The 16,411-nt window shown below is 35.1% G+C and overlaps 1 protein-coding gene and 1 long non-coding RNA gene across 2 annotated transcripts in view; one reads left to right on the plus strand and one right to left on the minus strand.

Moving 5' to 3' along the window:
* GRID2 (glutamate ionotropic receptor delta type subunit 2) overlaps positions 1-16,411 on the minus strand; it is a 1,401,829-nt gene that overhangs the window by 665,950 nt on the left and 719,468 nt on the right. The gene's annotated exons all lie outside the window — the stretch shown is intronic.
* The window catches only part of LOC115295177, a 29,443-nt gene continuing 20,273 nt past the window's right edge, over positions 7,242-16,411 (plus strand). Inside the window, exons 1-3 of the long non-coding RNA XR_003910373.1 lie at positions 7,242-7,370; positions 8,173-8,271; positions 10,935-11,017. This is a non-coding gene — a long non-coding RNA (uncharacterized LOC115295177). The remainder of the gene's footprint in view (positions 7,371-8,172; positions 8,272-10,934; positions 11,018-16,411) is intronic.

A 16,411-nucleotide genomic window follows, 5' to 3' on the forward strand; every position in this document is an offset into this window, starting at 1 on the left:
ATTGTGAAAATGTCATTACTACTCAAAGAAATCTACCCATTCAATGCAATCCCCATCTAAATTGCACCAGCGTTCTTCTCAAAGCTAGAACAAGCTATCCTCAAATTCATATGGAACCACAAAAGACCCCGAATAGCCAAAGTAATATTGAAGAAGAAAACCAAAACGGGAGGCATCACAATCCCAGACTTTAGCCTCTACTACAAAGCTGTCATCATCAAGACAGGATGGTATTGGCACAAAAACAGACACATAGACCAATGGAACAGAATAGAGAATCCAGAACTGGGCCCACAAATGTACGGCCAATTAATTGTTGACAAAGCAGTAAAGAGTATCCAATGGAAAATAGACGGCCTCTTTAGCAGGTGGTGCTGGGAGAACAGAACAGCAATATGCAGAAGAATGAAGCTAGACCACTTTATTACACCATGCACAAAAATTAATTCAAAATGGCTGAAGAACTTGAATGTGAGACAGGAAACCATCAAAACTCTTGAGGAGAAAGTAGGAAACAACCTCCTAGACCTCCACTGCAGCAATTTCCTACTCAACACATCCCCAAAGGCAAGGGAAATGAAAGCAAAACTGAACTCTTGGGACTTCATCAAGATAAAAAGCTTCTGCACTGCAAAGGAAACAATCAACAAAACTAATAGGCAACCGACAGAATGGGAAAAGATGATTGTAAATGACATATCAGATAAAGGGCTAGTATCTAAAATATACAAGGAACTCACCAAACTTCACACCCACAAAACAAATAACCCAGTGAAGAAATGGGCAGAAGACATGAACAGACACTTCTCCAAAGAGGACATCCAGATGGCCAATAGGCACATGAGATGATGCTCTGTGTCACTCATCATCAGGGAAACACAAATCAAAACCACACTGAGATACAACCTCACACCAGTCAGTGTGGTTAACATGAACAAATCAAGAGACTATAGATGCTGGCGAGGGATTTACCCAAGGGATACAGAAGTGCTGACGCATAGGGGCACATGTACCCCAATGTTCATAGCAGCAATGTCAACAATAGCCAAAACATGGAAAGAGCCTAAATGTCCATCACCTGATGAGTGGATCAAGAAGATGTAGTATATATGTACAGTGGAGTATTACATGGCAATAAGAAAGGATGAAATCTGGCCATTTGTAGGAAAGTGGATGGATCTTGGGGGTGTCATGCTAAGCGAAATAAGTCAGGTGGAGAAGGACAGATACCATATGTTTGCACTCATAGGTCTAACAAAAGAACAGGAGAAACCTAATGGAGGACCATGGGGAAGGGACAGGGAAAAGAGAGTTGGGGAGAGTGAGGGACGCCTGAGAGACTACTGAATACTGAAAATGAACTGAGGGTTGAAGGAGGAGACGTAGGGGGAAGGGAGGTGGTAGTAATGGAGGAGGGCACTTGTGGGGAAGGGCATTGGGTGTTATATGGAAACCAATTTGACATAAATCTTTAAAAAATCAAAGAAATAAATTATAAAGCACTGATAACCTATAAAAAAAAAAGGAATGCACATACCACTCCCTTAAAAAATATGTCACAGGTCTCTAACTCATTGTCTAACATGTTTTTCACCATAGTAAGCAAATGATATCAGTACCCTTAAAATTTTGCTTGGCAAAGAAAAGATAGATAGAGGTCTCCATAGGGAAATGCTCAGTTGGAGACTAGCTACTCTCAAAGTTTGGTAAAAAGAGCTTGATCCACTAAAGAGGGAAGGAACAACCCACACACCTAAAATAAACTGAAACTGGTTGAGCCAAAACACAACCCTGGTTGGGTACATAAGAGAATGGGCCTGCAAAGCAACCTATCAAGGCTATATTTGATGTCCATTTTGCCAGTATAAAATGTTGGTTGATGAGAATATACAAATTTATTTGCTTTGGACAGTGACCCTCCATTGAGCCCTATATAAATGATAGCATACAAAAAAATTAAAATTCTTCTTCTCTCCCTCCCAGCCTTCCTTTCTTCGCTCATTCTTTCCTTCCTTCCTTTCTTCCTTCTTTCCTTCCTTCCTTCCATCCTTCCCTCCTACCTTCCTTCCTTCTTTCCTTCCTTCCTTCCTTCCATTCCTTATTTTTAATAAAATTCAGGATTAAAAAAACTTTCACCCTCTTGGGTCACTTAACAATTATGAAAATTTTCTCTGTATAAATGTATAAATTTAAGTTAAATGATACTCATGTACACTATCTTTTTTAGAATCTCTGAAACTAATCAGTTTGAATCCTGTTTTTCTTATTAAGTAAATTGGCATTTAAAGTAAAATCTATAAAGGGTCTTGAAATTAGTTACCTGTTACTGAATACTCAAGGAGAACTTAGTGAAATATTTTTGGATACCACCATCTGTCTTTATTCTTTGTGATATATTTTCTAATTTATTTATATTTATGAATTTGCCTCAATTTATATTGAGGAATTTTATAACCTCTTCCAGTGATTTTAAGTCACATCAGGACTTTAGCATACTCCATTTGTATATTGATTCCTCAACACATATTTATCAACTTTAAACATGAGTCAGGAACTTCTTTGGAGATCAGAGAATGCATGGGCAGATTCCATCTCCAAAGATCTGCCAATCTATTCACCATAGTATTTGGAAAATCACCTCTTTGTCAGAATTTGAAGTGAAGATAAAAAAAATATATATATACATATCTACTCTTAGAAGTTCTACTTTATTCATTATGGGCTAATAGTAATTTATTTGCATTATGATGTATCATCTCAAAAGTTCTGATGTGTAACCCTTTCTGGACAACATGAATTTGGTGGATTGTAACTACAATACTCTTTGATGTAATTCCTAGAGAACACCTGATATTTGTTGGTTTACTTTTACTTTTTTCCCAATAATACTGTTGACAATACGATCATAACAGTGGAGCGGAATTTCTCTATTTTCTAATTCTCATAATGTGCAAGGGGGGTGAAGTATAGGGAAATAAGATACATGGAGTTATTAAGAATCATTGTACCCCAAAAGGTGAGCCATATCTTCATTTTATTCTCAATAATAAACTAAGAAGTTTATTCTTGAAATGAATTTCATTCTTTCAAGTTCCTCCAGTTAAGATACAATGTACCATATTTCTACAATTATAAAATATATTTAGGTTTTGTATTTTACCATATCTGAAGTCAGGGTATATTTCAAAGTAGATTGATACATTTGATATAATGGATTATTTTTCTTGGAAAAATAACTAATCAATATTGAATTTTATAAATAGTAACTCATAAATAACAAAATAAGTTAAGCTTCCATTGCAGATAAGAAAGATTTGTACTCTTTGTACAAAAGCTGAATTTAATTTAACTTCTTCTTTCCTATTTAATTTATTAATATATCACAAGTCCAGTATTGATAATTGCTTTCTCCTCACAATATTTTTGTTTGCCAAAAGCACCCAACCTTTGCTGTCATACTTGTGAGAATATAGTAACACAAAACACTTTCAGCCTATCCAGACATTTAGCATTCTTTACAAACATGATTTTCAGCAACCATCTGAGAGGTGGCATATAAAAAGTACTTTTTTGTATTTGAGTCATCATCAATGTAATTTGCCAAAAATATCATTTTTAACAAATTCTTCTAAATAAAGACAGTCTTTATATGTAAATACTGTTACAAGGTCCAATCTAATTATAATTACCTATGTATGAACTGAAACTACAGAAAAAAGTAATTTAATTATAATAAAAAAGCATTAAGCTTTAATTTCTTCTAAAAAGAATATAAATGGCTAAAATGGTTGATTACCAGCCATCGAGTGAATTCAACTGAATAGTTTTCAGTCGACTATTTTTTTAGTCATCTAAAGCCAGCATGAACCTCTCATTTGTGATCTAATCCTGACATGGGCCTAACATTTAACCTTGTACATATTATAAGTCACATTAGTTTTCTGTTTACATTTCATAACAACACTGTACAGAGGAGCTATTATGATTCTCATTTTCAACAAGAAACAGGGTAAGTGAAGTTAAATGCATTGCTCAAATTCATACTATTAATAAATGGCAGAGTTGAGATTCAGATCTGGCACAAACTTCATTAACTGGGCCATAGAGAACAAAAAAAAAAACCACTGTTTTCAAACACAAAGGCATATATAAAAAACTGTAAGTAATTAAACTCACTCTTACTACAAGATTCAGGAAATTTCAGTCTCTTGGATGTAAAAGAGAAAGGAATAATAATGATTTTGAAACCATTCCTTTTTTTTCTTTCTCTTTGTGTTTAAGATTAAGGGATTAATTCTGTATAGTTTCAGCTCCAGATAGAGAGAGTACACACATAAAATTTCAACAAGGGTGAAAAAAGCTATCGAAAAGAACCTACAGAGTATTGAGTATACTCTCAATATATCCTTAAATTGGTTGCACTAACAATGATGTGATAAAAATGATATAAATAATAACCAAATTTTTCTTTCTCTTTGTATAGTTGTTTGGAATTTGTAAAATGTTTTTATTTGCATTTGTTACTTTATCAGCACATGGCTATAGTGGATAAAATTCCTAACCTTGTTGATTTAACATTAAATTGAAGCTCATTCTTCCATTTCCAATAAGCAGTTGTGACAAGCCTGGAACATGCTTATTTTACAACCTTCCAATTGCATATTTACATAGTCTTCTCTTTTTGGAAATTTGCATTACTTTACTCTTTTCTTTAAAATTATTTTAAGTGTTCATTTATTTTTGAGAGAGAGAGAGACAGCACAAACAGGGGAGGGGCAAGGAGAGAGGGAGACACAGAATCCAAAGCAGGTTCCAGGATCTAAGCTGTCAGCACAGAACCTGATGTGGGACTCAAACTCATGAACCTCGAGATCATGACCTTGAGCTGAAGTCGAATGCTCAACCAACTGAGCCACCCAGGCACCCCTAGTCTCCTCCCTTTTAATGTTAGTAACAATTCTGTAATGAGCACACTTAGGTTTGTACATTTACATTTTTATGTTACAAATGTAAAATATACATACTATACCAGGAAAGGGTCAGATACATTAGGATGCAAGGTAGTTAAAAATAGGCCAATATATAATGGGAAAGACAGAACATATTCAAATGAATGTACAATAATGTACTGAGTAGTTGTTGGGCCAAAAAGGGTCCTTATGCTGAGGGTCCAAAATGATTTTCCCTAGACTGTGAGTTGGGAAAGCCTTTTTTTTTTAAATTATTTATTTATTTTTTCTGTTTATTTATTTATTTTTTAACATATGCAATTATTTTCCATCATTTACAATACAGTAGTTACAATTACACTCCAAACAGAAAAGCAAAGTAAAAAATCAAAACCCCCACTTCTATTTCATGTAATTAGACTTATACAGAAATTAGAAGGTTAAGTAACAACTAGTTAATCACCGAATTTCACAGCTATCTAAAGTGGCGATCGTTATATAGCAGCTTATCGATGATACATTCAAGATACATGATACAATTTGTTACTTGCCCATAAGCTACAACACAGCCTGCTTAATACCTTTCCTTAAATTCCACCTCTATACTACAGTATACTTGAGGTCCATGCAAAAAAGTAGCTACCTTTTATGTAGGAAATGGATGATTAAGTCTTTGGTGTTGTAAAAGCAACTTCATTTAAACATAACCACCCCCACCACCAAAGAAAGAAGAGGGAAAGCCTTTTATGCAGAAGTAATCTGGAGCAGAAATCTGAAGGGTAAGGAACTAATTAAGTGAAGAGAAGTTACCTTGATAAAAAAAGGGTAAAGAAAATACTTCCAAACAGAAGAAATAGAATGTGCAACGATTTTGTGGCAGAAAAACCGTCAGATACTTGAGAGGGAGAAAGAAGACGCAGGTAGCTGAAATGCGGAGACCATGCTAGAGAGTGCAGCAAGGTGAGGACAGAAGGCAGGCAAGAAATATGGACTCTGATTGGGTCTGTTTGTCTTGCATTAATTTGAAGGCGACCTTTACACATTTTCAATATCAACGCTTTTTCTGCTACTTATACAGTAAGTAACAGTCTTTATTCTTCTCATTATTTCAATTTATGTATAATTTATATAACTTTATAAGTTTTAAACTTATATAATCAAATTTATCAATCTTTTACTGCCAGAAATAGTTGACTTTATATCATGTTTAAAAGGCTTTCTTCTCACAGCCTACAGGCTTATAAAATGATCAGTACATCTAGACAACATCTTCCTCATCCTCTACCACATAGCTGATCATCAGCTGATGAAAGGTACACCAACAGCACTTGAATAAATAAACTAGGTAAGTGAAGAATGTTGTCTTTGGTCGACACAGGTAAAATATGATCTTTAGTTCCATAATCTCATCTGGCAAAGATTGAGGATTAAACATTGGGATGAGAGTGATAATTTGTCTTCAATTTTTTTCTCACCATTTAATGGAAACTCTAGTTATTAAAATTATTATTCTTTTGTAACATGGCACATCCTGGAATTAGAACTGATTCTTTCAAGATGAGTAGCAGAATGTTTAATGTACTCCAGCACATTATATCTTATAAGAATAGGATTAAGCTCATGGTAACAGGGATGACAAACTGGGTGTTTATGTTTATGTAAAAGGAAGCAGAGAATGACAAAAATTATATTTTATATTGCTCTTGCAGTTATTACATTCATCTAGAATATCAGAGCCAAAAATCAGAAGTCAGCTTCAATTATTTCCTCTCTCTCATATCCCATACTCTTTCATATCAACTTTGGTTGACCTATATTGTTAATTCTACCTCCTATATATTTTTCAAAACTATTCTCTTCTTGAAATAGTCACTGTCAAACCTTTGGTCCAATCTATATCACTACTAACCCAATTACCGAAACTGTCTCCACACTACTGTGATTCACAGCCCCCAGTGTAAACTTTCTCCAATCTTCTACATTGTAAATAAGGATATTTATTTTTAAATGCTTATTGGGGCACCTGGGTGTCTCAGTTGGTTAAGCGTCCAGCTTTGGCTCAGGTCATGATCTCATGGTTCGTGGGTTTGAGCCCTGTTTCAGGCTCTGTGCTGACAGCTACCTCAGAGCCTGGAGCCTGTCTTCAGATTCTGTGTTTCCCTTTCTCTCTGACCCTCCCCTGCTCATGCCGTCTCTCTCTCTCTCTCTCAAAAATAAATAAAAAATATTAATTTTTTTATTATTATGTTATGTGTTTTAAAGGCCATTAATGAAAACACTGAGAAGCTATAACAGAATGGTGGAACCAAAGAAACGTGACAAGTATGTTTAATACAGGATCCTGCATAAGATACTAGTACAGAGAAAACAAACAAACAAACAAAAGACCGTTGTTAATGAAGCTGGTGAATTTTGAATAAGGTTTGTTGTTCAGTTAATAATATTGTACTGATGTTAACTGAGTGTTCTTGATAACTTACTTAACTATGGTTAAGTAAGATGTTAATAAGAGGAGAAGTAGGCTGAAGAGTATAAGGAAACTGCATTATTTTTGCCATTGTTCTGTAATTCTAAAACTACTTCAAAATTAAAAGTTGAAAACAGATAATACTATTAATAACTTCCAACTTCTACCAGAAATAAGGCCAAACTCTCCACCTGGCATATACGACACTTAATGTCCTAGCCCCGATCTACATTTTCATGCCTACCTCCAGCTCTTATCCCTTGCCCTCATGTTTCCTGCCATTCCACACACTCCCCTACCACCATGCTATATTATATTATTTTTTCAGCAGCCTAGGCACTTACACAAAGTATTTATTTTTGAGATCTTAATTATACTGCTTCTTCTGATTTATGAGTGTGATATATATCTTCATTTAACACAGTCTTTTAAAAATATTCTAAGCAATGTTTTATAGTATTCAGTGAATTAGATTTTGCACTTACTTTGTCATATTTATTACTAAGTATTTATATACCTATATTCTATTTTAAATGGTACTTAATTTCCAATTTTTATTGCTACAATGTAGAAAATACATCAGATTATTGCATATTGATTTTGTATTTGAAATCTTATTAAACATGCTTGCTAGTTTAGTTTCCTTTTTTGTAGGTTCTATAGGATTTTCTATGTAGACAATCATATAGTTTTAAAATGGCAGCTGCACTTCTTCCTTTCAAATCTGTATGATTTTCCTTTCCTTCCACACCTTAGGATGCTGACTAGTGCAATCCAGTGCTAGGGTTAGACAGTAAGAGCAGTCACTCCTCCTTTGTCCCTGATCTTAGAGGGAAAACATTCAGTCTTTGACAAGTAAGTATGACTAAGCTGTAAATTTTTTTTTTTTTTGGACCAATTTCTTTATTAAGTTGAAAAAGTCCTCTTCCATTCCTAGTTTTGTCAGGGATGAACACTGACTTTTGTCAAAAGTGTTTTGCATCTATTGAAATGGTCATATGGATTTTTTTCTTGGTCTTCTCATATGAAAAGTTAAATGATTGGTTTATAAATGTTAAACCATCATAACAAAGGTAAGGCTGGCTTCATTAGATAAGTTGGAATGCAGTCACATTTATTCAGTTTTCTGAAAGAGTTTGCATATAAATAGTGTTATTTCTCAAAGCTTTAAGTCTTTGGTAGAATTCACCAGGTAAGACTGCTGGGGAGTGGAGTTTCAGTTGTAAGAAGTTTTAATAGTTGTAACTATAAAATCAATTTTATAAATAGAAGCAGGGATACTTCATGTATTTAAATTCTTTTCAATGAACTTTGGTAGTTTGTATTTTCCAAGGAGTTTACCCTTTTCATCTAAATTGGCAAATTTATTCACATTTGGGGGTTCATGGTAATCCTTTATGATTCTTTTAATATCTGTAGTATCTGCAATAATGCTGCCTCTCTCATGCTTGATACCAGTAATTTGTATTATCTCTTGTTCCTAATCAGTCTGGCTACAGGTTTATCAATTTTATTAACTTTCTCAAAGAAAGAGCTCTTGGTTTCATTGATTTTTGTTATGGTTTTTTTGTTTTGTATTACATTGATTTATACTCTGCTCTTTGTAATTTCCTTCTGCTTAGTTTAGGTTTAGTTCACTCTTCTTTTTTAAGGGCAGAAGCTGTGATTATCAGTTTTAGACCTTTATTTTTTTTTCCAATGTAACTATTTAGTTCTATAAATTTCCATTTTTGTAGTGCTCTAGTTCACTCTTTTTAAAAAATTTTTAATGTTTTATTTCTGAGAGAGAGAGAGAAAAAAGAGAGGGCGGGGGAGACACAGAATCTGAAGCAGGCTCCAGGCTCTGAGCTGTTAGCACGGAGCCTGATGCAGGCTCAAGCTCACAGACCGTGAGATCATGACCTGAGCCGAAGTTGGATGCTTAACCGATTGAGTCACCCAGGCACTTTTCATTTATGTTACTCACTTTTCCAGTAGGGAATTTAATCATTGTTATTTTTGTAGTTTTTGTTTGATATTTCCAACATCTAGGATATAGCTTAGTCTATTTTTGTCACTTACTTTTTAAAAATGGATTGTTTTTGTTTCTTTCATTTTTGTGCATATCCCATTATTTTAGATGGACTGTTGGCTAGCAGAGATTGAAGTAAATCTGATATATTGGTACACTTCTCCACTAAACAGGCTGTTAATGTGTGGGTGAGTTACTCTAGTCAGGAATTGATGTGGATATGCATGTTTTTGTAGTTGTTGTCATCATTTTGGGCAAGGTACATGAGCTTCACATTCTTCTAGCAGCAGGTTCCTATTACTTTTTGTTTAGAATGGAGCCTGGGTGATCAGATTCTCTTCAGTGTTCCCGCTCCTCCTTTAGTTTTCAAATGCTCCTTCCCAGACATTCCACAGTGAAATCCCAGTGTGTCCTGGATCCAGTCCCCAGGGCTGACTGCTAGGTTGCTCAACAGTAGGTCTTTGCGGGCCTGGGCCAATCTCAGCCTCCGTCTCAGGCAGGCCTTGTGTGCCTGGGCCTTGGAGGTGGACCTTGCCCAGTGTTGTTGCCCCTCATCTCTAGGATAGCTCAACACTACCTTTTGCCTTTTAAAGAAAGATAAAAGGGTCAGGAGAGTGTTTTCTGCTTACCTGAATGAGCAGACCTCTACTTGATATGTGTAAAAGATCTGAACCCAAGATGTTTGTTTATGGATAGAGGGGTAGAGGCTTTTGCATTGACCTATTTACCAGCAGCAATGGATCTTAGCAAGCACCCCATTGGAAGGAGGAATTTTTGTCCTTTCCTCAGCACCTGAAGATTTTTTCTTTGTACGTGATAAAGACTGGCTAAGTGGGTGAGGTATTGTGCCTGGTCCCCTATAGCCAGCCAGCTGGCCTGCAGTGTGCCTACACCACTGACGGGAACACAATTTCCTTATATGCACTCAACAAAGGTCCATGGCAATAGTTTACAAATGAGTATGAATTCCCCCTGGTGCCTGGGATCCCAAGCTATTCTAAACAAGCACAGTAATTCACTCTTGGCCCTTATAACTTCATAAAAATTCTAAGTGAGTCCCTCCAGCCTGTGTGGAGGGTAGTAAACCCTGTATTTCTCCTGTATTTTGTCTTAAAGGCCAAAGAAAACAATGTTGTGTTTCGCCTGTCCTTGAAGGAGCTCCCCTCCTTAAATTTTGGTTTCCTTGGGGCACCTGGATGGCTCAGTCGGTTAAGCTTCTGACTTTGGCTCAGGTCATGATCTCACAGTTTGTGGATTCGAACCCCACCTTGGGCTCTGTGCCAACAGCTTAGAGCCTAGAAACTGCTTCAGACTCTGTGTCTCCCTCTTCTGTCTGCCCCTCCCCTGATCATGCTCTCTCTCTCTCTGTCTCTCAAAAATAAATAAATGTTAAAAAATTATAATTATTATTTTTTGTTTGTTTTCCTTGTTTACTTTGAGAAGTGTTGTGGCATGAAAACAGTTATGATTTTGGTGATTGTTTATCTTCCCCTTTCCTCATTTTCAGAGAGGAACAATGTTTTTTGCACCTTTTTACATCCCAAGCAGAGTGGATGTCCAGCCACTCCTTGATCATTCCTTTACTATCCCGTAAGTAACTACCACGGTGTAATTAACTGTTTACATGCCTTTCTTCTGGCTCAAACACTGCCTTCTCCAGTGCTCTGTTTCTTAATGTCACCATGCATAATTTTATTTCATTTCCTAATATTTTCTTGCCAGCAATGTCATTTGTGCACACACATAAAAAAATAAATCATTCTTCATGGGAACTTTCTTATCATGGCCGATAGACCCTCTACAAGCTCTTGCCTGGCCATAATTTTGATGTAAATTATCACTTTCAGCCTTGCTCAGTCTGTGTTAGCACAACTGGTCTTGTTTTTCCATGCAGCCGTTTTTCTCTGCACTCCTTCCGCCTGGGTGTTTTTAGCCCATATATCCCTTCATCCTGTTCCCTCATGCAAGGTGTCAGTTCTTGCAGCCCCTTTCTCCACAGCATCCCTGCTATTTCTTATCTCATGACCCACTTATCTTTTCTTTAACACTTATCATTATCTTGGCTATGTTTTATATATCTGCTTGTTTCTATAATTTTACTCTTTCTTCCCTACTAAAATATTAGTGACATCAGAGCAGGAATTTTGTCTGTTTCATTCAATGCTTTCTACCCAAAACCTAGAACAGAGACTGTCTTATTGCAGGCATTCAATGATTATATACTGGGTAAGTGGATAATTGAATAAATAGTGTGGCTGCTGTCTATCTCCAAAGTGGGCATGGTGTAATGTAGCTTAGGCACACTGCAAATGGTCTTTCAGCCTTAGTAATTCACTTTAATGTTGCTCAAAGTTTGCCTGTTTCACCGAAATTGTTTACTCTTGCTGATAAAGAAGAATCCTAAATGATGTTGACAACACTTAAGAAGGGCAAAGTGAGAAGACTCCATCCTTCATAACAAAAGTATTTTAGCATTTCCTATGGGCACTGTTTAGAAATATTGATACTCCTTTGTGATAGGACTAACAGAATAAGCTCCATGAAATCAGGGATTGTTGTGCATCTTTTAAAACTCAGAGGCTCTTGGCATATGGGAGAATTCAGTAAATATTTCTTAAAAGTGTAAATATGTTATAGATTAGGACATTTAATTTATATTCCAAAACAATATTTTTCAGGGATGCTTTTCCAGTAGTAATATATCAAATGCAGTTTTGTACCTCTTTAGTCTGTAAATATTCATTTAAAAACTCATTTCTTCTGATTTTTATTTGATCAAAATAATCTTTTACTACTATGTATGTTTTAGATAATTTTAAGCTAAGCATAAGAATTCATTTTGGTTTTTACATGAGTTAAATGGCTATTTCTGTAAGTTATTAGAGCACCATGACAATTCATATGATTTTCTAACGTAGTATATTCAAATTCGTTGTAAGATAATTTAATTTTTTTTGCAATTTTTAATCTGTGATTTCATTTTGATCTGATTAAGACATATGGCCAGCAGCAGAAGCTAGATCACAGTTACCCATTTGTGAATCGATCACCACTATCACAATTTATGGATAATCACATTTCACTTAGCATAAATGCAATTGGATTTATTCTTTGCCAGGAAGTAATCTTTTACCATCTGCAGTTTGTTATTATATTCTAATTTCACTAATAATGCCTTTCAACATAGTATCAGAAGCATTTCTATTTCTGGGGAAAAATTGTCTACATACTTTATAGAGCTATGGAACAGTGCATAAGGTCAGAAACACTATTTAATAGCTAGCTTGGCCACTGCCTGCAGCAATTATGAAGTGAAAGGAGATAATTCCTGAAAAGTACAGCATAAGTCACGTGGACTCCTTTCTCTTCTGTTTTTTTTTTTTTTTTTTAAGCAGCACTACAGAAGCTGTTGAAAAAGGCCATATTTAAATCTCTGACACTAATTCTCTTTGTGTACAATTCACTTAAACATATAAAGATAATGTTTCCTCCAAGGGAAGATATAAAATCAAAGCACTAGGTTGACACAACAATCTTCCAACTATTGACACTGACATGGAAAAGAAAAAATGACAAAAAACCCCGCCAACCACCGAAGCCTCGCCCACTCCTGCTATTGCTTAGATACTGCTGCTTTTCGAGAAGAGGCACGGGGAAATGTGCCGGCTTATAATAGAGACCTAGGTTGTATGTGAGGAACCTTGATTTCTAGTCTGGGTTCAGATGTGACTCCTTGTTGGGCCTTGGGCAAGAATCACTTTTTCTCTTTGGGTTTTGGTTTCTTCCTGTAGTAAAGGCGGGTATTAGACTAAATGGTTTCCTGGGAGACACCATACCAACATTTCCATCTCTCTCCTTGTTTCTATTATAGACCAGTGGCTTGTCTAGTTGGCACATTCTAACTTAATTGGTTACATTTTGGCCTAGAAATAGAAATAGGTTTTCCGTGTTTTTAAATGGCTTTATATGCCTCTGTTTTGATTCATTACAAGGACATTTTTATTTCCCTGTTTCCATGTGAGCTGGGTGCTATTGGTGAATTAGTGTATTCTTTCATATTTACAATGGAAAAGTATGATGGACTCTACTTATAATATGCCAGTTTTAAAATGTCCTAGAATTTTGGATTTTTCTTTTTTACTGTGTAAGGGTTACGGCCCTTTCAAAGAAAAGTTTATTTATTTGGAATGAAACAATTTCTTTTAATGGGCCATATAGATGATGGATAGATAGATAGGTAGATAGATAGATATAGACAGATGTATCTATCTATATCACTAAATTTAATGCCTTTTCTACTATCTCCAGCCCCCCATGAAGAAAAAGAAAAACTTTAACATAATATTCTGAATACTGATAATTTTTCATTTTATTGGTAAGAGACAAGACAGACAAAGAAAGTAGGATTCATGTGGATTACTATCAAAGAAGCAATCTCTAAAAATGGTATTTCCTGTGGTAACATTTTCTTCCCTCTGTCTCTCAGTGAAACACTGCAATGTTTTATAATTCACAGCACCTTCTATGTTATACCACCCTGAACCCTTCCCATAAATGATATACAGGAAAATTATTTTAATGAGAGTTAGATGCTTCGGTTGCAAAGAGATGTTTTATCCCCAGTAGTAACAACATAATGATATGTTCCCTAAGCTTAAAGATTCTATTTCAAAGCCTTTCTTATCTCTTTTTTAACCACCACAAATGCCTATGAAGTAAATACGGATCATTATACCCTATTTGCCTCACAGAGCTCTTGCAAATCACAAACGAAAATATGTATGCAGAAGTCCCTTTTCAACACCAAAGTTATGCTCTACTGTGATTTGTATTACCCTTATTCACATAACTCTACTCTTTTACTTGTATCATCCTGAAGTATAGTTTGAGTTAATGGATCACCGAAGTTTATAATAATTTAGAAATTAAGCTCTATAATCAATGATTTGATCAACTACTAAGGCCATGCCCAAAAGAATACAAAAGCAGTGTAATACAAGGTGTCCACACTCTTTTTTGTTTTGTTTTCCACACTCTTTAGGAGCTTACACTTAATTTAAGTCAATCAATATTAATCAAAGATAGGAAAGATATTTATTTAAAAGAAAAAATGACAAAGTATGCAAATATTATTTAAAGTTAAATGAGGCACACATTTAAATGTGAGTTGGATCAATTTGTCCTGAACTATTTCAAGAATTTTTGCTAAAGAAGCATATTCACTCTAATTCCTTTAAAAAGGTTACCATTATTAAAATATATTTTTGTTGGCACAGAATCCATGTTTAAGTAATATCTGATGAAAGAAAAATAAAGTAGATCATAAAGGAGAGTTTGATTTTGATAACTGAGGTGGAAGGAGAAGGGTATTCTGGAAAGTGGATGAAAATTTTAAATAAACAAGCTCTTCTTTCCTTTAGAAAATATAACAGAGGAAACACTCACACTCGCACTCACAGACTACTTTGAGACAATCTTGCTCTTATTCTCAGATTGAGCTGCAACAGGGCTTCCACAAGTAATTCTGCAAAAGAGATCCCCGAAGAACTAATGGAACTTGAATTTCAAAAAATTAAATGCTCCTTATTGAGAACAGTTCATTTTATAGTGCAGCAATCAGAGAACGGCTTGACATAGTGTTAGCTTAAGAGGAGAAATTTTAGAGAGTATTAGGAATTAGAAATTGCATAGAAGAGTAGTCATTTATGTGTCAGGCAGAGAGAACTGTTGATTAAGTAACAATTTTTCCAGACACATGTTTACCCTAGAGTAGTGATTACAATCACTCTCATCCTCTTCAGATATTGGCCTGTTTACTGAGTGAAGATTTAATAGTAATGAGATAAAACAAATATAGTCAAATTACTGTGTACTCTTCTCCATACATCTTGGTACCCACTGGATGTTGATTTTCTATAGAATCTAGAATATAAAGAGAGAGGGGGACAGAGGGATAGCGGGAAGATGGGAGAGAGGGGAAAGAGAGAAGATAGTGAGAAAGAACAAACACCATTTCAAAGATGTTCAGGACAGAATAAATCTAAACTCTAGTACCTTGATTTAATGTGTGTGCTCTGCAATTGGAATGCCTGGGTTTTCATTCCAGTCTCCACGATTTTAGTGTGTGACTTAAAGGAACGTTATCTAACCAGTGCAGGTCTTATTTCCTTACTACTAAAGAGGAAATGATACTAATAAACACCACAATCATAAGAATTAAGTCAGTTAATACCTATTAGGGCAGTGCCTAATACACAGTGAGTGCTCAATAAATGCAATCCAGTGTTTCTAAATTTGACTTGTCAACAGAATAAGCTTCAGGAAAGGAAGCTCTACACTAGCACATTAGGTAGGCAGATGGGATATAGCTAGACAGGAGCTTAAAAAACAGAAGGAAAATGAATTGTTAAGGTAGTAGAGGAAATTTTGAATCACTATTCATGCAACAAATGAATGCTGAATATCTATTATGTACAAATCTGTGTTCGGTGCTGTGATTCCAGAAAATTATAAGTTCCATAAAAATTCTTTCTTGCCTCTCAAGCTATAGTAATGAATTTTAGGTTTTTAACTATTCTCAATATGTTCATATCTTATACTTCTCATATGTCTTCTTTTACTAGCATTTTCTGAAGGAAATCAACTAGTTTTTCAATCTGGGCATGCCTCAGAGCTACATGAAAGTTATGGCTGGGAGTGGTAAACCACAGATAGTCACCTCTTTTGGCCCTTCCATAAATGCAATCACAGGAATCAGCTAAAATAATTAAAGCTATCAGCTTGAAATGTTCTCTCACTGTGAGTAAATAAACTTGTACAAACTGTGTATGTTCCTGAAACATCTTGCTAAGACAGTGTGATTGCACTAAAAAGAAACCAGTATCAATGAGCCACAATGATGGCTTTTTTAAAATCAGAATTTTAATAAGATCTTTTTTTAAGTTTTATTTATTTATTTATTATTTTGTAAAAATTTTTAATGTT

The sequence above is a fragment of the Suricata suricatta genome, chromosome 1 (genome assembly GCF_006229205.1).
Source record: "Suricata suricatta isolate VVHF042 chromosome 1, meerkat_22Aug2017_6uvM2_HiC, whole genome shotgun sequence".
Taxonomy (NCBI): Eukaryota; Metazoa; Chordata; class Mammalia; order Carnivora; family Herpestidae; genus Suricata; species Suricata suricatta.